The sequence below is a fragment of the Dasypus novemcinctus genome, chromosome 5 (assembly GCF_030445035.2).
Source record: "Dasypus novemcinctus isolate mDasNov1 chromosome 5, mDasNov1.1.hap2, whole genome shotgun sequence".
Lineage (NCBI taxonomy): Eukaryota > Metazoa > Chordata > Mammalia > Cingulata > Dasypodidae > Dasypus > Dasypus novemcinctus.
The window spans coordinates 23,648,360-23,652,310 of NC_080677.1; the positions used below are offsets into that span (position 1 = coordinate 23,648,360).

General features: G+C 43.8%; 1 pseudogene; it reads left to right on the top strand.

Annotated features, from left to right (window-relative positions):
- The first annotated feature begins 470 nt into the window (after window positions 1-470).
- Window positions 471-3,312, top strand: LOC101412030 (axin interactor, dorsalization-associated protein pseudogene; annotated as a pseudogene).
- The last annotated feature ends 639 nt before the right edge of the window (window positions 3,313-3,951 follow it).

A 3,951-nucleotide genomic window follows, 5' to 3' on the forward strand; every position in this document is an offset into this window, starting at 1 on the left:
ACCTGCAGGCATTGTCTTATCTTCTAGTCCCCTACCTGGAGACAATGGGCAGAATTTTTGTCTTAAAGTATTTTTATTTTAACCTGGGAGATCTAGGTCATTTAAATCCTCTTCTATTGCTTATTGTTTAAGGCTAGTGAGTCAAGATGCTTAGCCTGTGACAGATGTTCCATGCGGATGAGGAGAGGGCAGGCACAGCCAAGTTAAGATGAAAGTCACTGTGGCTGGCAGATGTCTCCCATTTCTCTTGCTAATGTGTTCCCACCCCTATCATATGCTATCTGTTGTTAAGTGCCGGGAGGGAGCTGAAAATAGGAGTGGATTATGACATGATGTGATGGAAGGATGGTTTCCTTTATTTATCTTTTTATTTATTATTTTATTAAGCTTGACAAGGAATGTCTGGGAGCTTGGGCTTTACATACCTTGCCTTAATTCCTCTGGGGTCCAGAAATCAGGGCATTGGTGCAATGTCCCAAGATTTGGTGAGTTATGCTAGTCTTTGCCTTATTTTAAATTGCTCAAGGAACCCCAAAGGGCAGTGCCTGCTCAGGGACGCTAACATGGCTTCCCTCTTTGATTTCTGGATTCTCTGAGATTCTCTGGCCTTCCATCCTGTGGCTCTGTGGGCTTTGTGAAATTCTGCCTCTCCCATATCTCATGCTCTACCCTGCATGGAGGCCTCCCCTGGGTGAGAAAAGCCTGACCCACAGCTCTTCTCCAGGACCTGCTCCTTGTGCCTGGAATTCATTCTCTGTCCTGGTTGTCTTACTCCTACTCTGGCCGGTCTTTCTCCATTGCCTTCATTGGCTTTCTCACCCTGCCCATGCCTTAACATTTTTATTCCTTAAGAGCTGACAGGAACCACTTTCTCCCTAGGCAAAATAACTCATTCACACTCATGGTTTTAACCACTATCATGCAACAAAATTTCCAAGTCTGTGCCTTCAAGTAGAAACTTCTCCTGAGCTTCAGATTCTGAAACCACCAAAATATTTTCTTGCATGTCCCAAAGGCTCCTCAAACTCAGCTTGGTTTAAAGGAAATTAATTCTCTGTCCCACTCCACCAAATTCCTCTCTTCTTTTTCCTTTGTACTTGAGGACATCGCCACCCACCCAGGTTCCAAAGCCGGAACTTACTGTGTCGTCCTTGACTCTTCCCTTTCTCTTGTCCCAAATCCAATCAATCAATAATGCCTAATGGCTTTGCCTCAGAGTGTCTTTTACATGCACCTCTGCCTCTCTTATCTTTCAGTTACAACCCTAGCCTGGACACTCCTGTCTTTTCACCTTGGCCATTGTCTTAGATGCCTGAGTTGTTTTGCCAAATACCACACAATGGAGATCCATTGGCTCACAGTTCTGAGGCTAGAAATCCAAAATCAGCCTATCTGCAAAGCTTGCTCTATCCCAGGAGACTAACATTCTGGTGCCGGCTGCCAGCAATCTTTGGGTTTCCTTGCTGGTATTTCTGCCTTCTGCCACACGGCGATGTGCTCTCCTTTCTGGCTTCTGTGACTTGGCATTCTCTTTATAGACCCACCCTCATTCAGTTGGTCCACACTTTAACTAAAAATAACGTCTTCAAGAATGTGGGTTAAGATTGAGAACATGTCTAAATTTGGGAGGATAATTCAATCTACCACAGTCATTGTTTTTATAACCTTTCTGCCCTCTCTCCCTCCACCACGACCCCTTCCATTGTCACTCCTCAGCCAGAATGTCTCTGTAAAATGAAAACATAAGCATGATGCACTTTTCTCTCCACATGGCTGTCACACTATGATCTCACTCCTCGCTGTGGTCCCTGCCGCCTTGCTCCTTGTACCAGAAACCTCACCTTCTACACTGGGCACCTCAGATGTCATGGGATTTGGTATATGACAGCCTTTGCCCAAGCTTCTCCTTTTGCCAGGAATGCCCTTTACTTCTTGTATTCATCTGGCAAATACCTTACTATTCAAAACCCAGTTTGGATGTCACCTCAATGAAGCCTTCCCAGAACTTTTCCAGAGTGTGAACTGCAACATAAATTATAATCCATGCTGTGTTGCAGTGCTCCAAAATGCACTCATCAAATGCAATGCATGTACCACACTAATGAAAGAAGTTGTCGATGTGGGAGGAGTGGGGGGTGTAGGAGGTGGGGTATGTGGGAACCTCTTATATTTTTTAATGTAACATTTTGTGTGATCCATGTATCTTAAAAAAAAAAAAGATAAAAAGTCAATCACAGGCGGTTTGGAGCTGCAAAGTTTGACTGTGGCTGCAAGTGGGCATGGGCGGCTCCTTGGTGGGTGGAGGTGGTGACTGTTGCGGATCCTCCTGGCCCTGTTAATGTTGGGGCCAGGCCCAGGGAGGATGGTGCCCTAGAGCCTGGCCTTGCTGGGGTAGGGGCGGGAAGGGACAGGATGGGGACCAGCTGTGTCGGAAGTGACCAGGAGTCTGCTGCAGCTCTGGGGCACCAGTTTTAGGAGAGGTGCCAACTTTGACTCTTGGGGCCAGACAGTGGAGGTGACAGACGAGTGTCAGATGTTAGCAAGACGTCTACAAAAAGAGGCCCAAGCTCTACACCCATAATTCCAAATTCACCGAAGAACAAAAGAAAACAATAGGCAAAATTGCAACATGCTTGGAATTATGAAGTGAAGCTTTACAGCCTACACAGTCCCAAAAAGAATTTAAACTGGAGGATTTGAAGAAGCTAGAACCAATCCTAAAGAATATTCTTACTTAAAATAAAGAATTGCCATTTGATGTTCAACCTGTCCCATTAAGAAGAATTTAGCACCTGGTGAAGAAGAGAATTTGGAATTTGAAGAAGATGAAGAGGCAGGCGGGTTGGAGCTGGGTCTCCTGATTCCTTCCCTGTGAGAGTTCCTGGCACTTTATTACCAAAGTTACCATCAGAACCAGGAATAGCGATCAGAATTGAGAAGATTGGTCTGAAAGATGCCAGGCAGTGCCTCGATCCCTATATTCCAGTTAGTAAAGGATCTGAATGGCATAGATTTAACCCCTGTGGCTCCAAGAGAAGATACATATGCTCATTTTAATGTGGACATTGAGTTCCAGAAGCCTGTTAAAAAATTAAGCAAAGGTGCAGCTATCTTCTTTGAATTCAAACAGTTCAAGCCTATGAAAAGATTTACCAGCACCAAATGTTTTGCTTTCATCAAGATAGATGAACTTAAACCTGGGCCAATTGTAATAGAACTATACAAGAAACCCACTGACTTTAAAAGAAATTGTAGTTATTGACCAAGAAACCACTTTACCTTCATCTACTTCAAACTTTGTACAAGGAATGATCTTGACATGAATGTCCTGGAACTTCTGTGAAATTCACCACTCAGTAGAAAACATCATTGCTCTGTGTAGCATATTCACCCTTCCACAAGCAGGAAGCAGGCTGTACCCATGCCAGGCCAGAGTAAGTCTGATGCACAGATATTCCGCAGAATTTCAAGTCCAGCCTATCACTGATATATAAGACTCCTTTGGATATGGGCTTAATATTGATTTTGAGACATGTTTTTTTTTCTTAAGTCAATCATGAGGAGCAGGTGTAGCTCAGTGGTTGAGTGCCTGCTTCCCATGTCCAAGGTCCCAGGTTCAATCCCCGGTACCTCCTAAAAAAATAAAAACATGTCAATCATCGCCCTCTCAGAACCAGACCACATCTGAGATGCTCTTTTATCAGGCACATATGGCACCATATTGTTCTATTTTAGTTATACATTTCCCCCCTCTTGAGATCCTGAGAGGCTTGTCTTTTCCATCCCCAGTGAACATCACTGCATCTTTTAAGAGGTGGATGCCCAATCAAAGTTGTTGACAGCAAGTTAATGTGTATGCCTTATTGTGTTTTCCCTGTAGGACCTTTTACATATTAGTAATATGACTTTTAAAAATTCCCTTTTTCACCTGTATAAAAGCTTTCTCATATT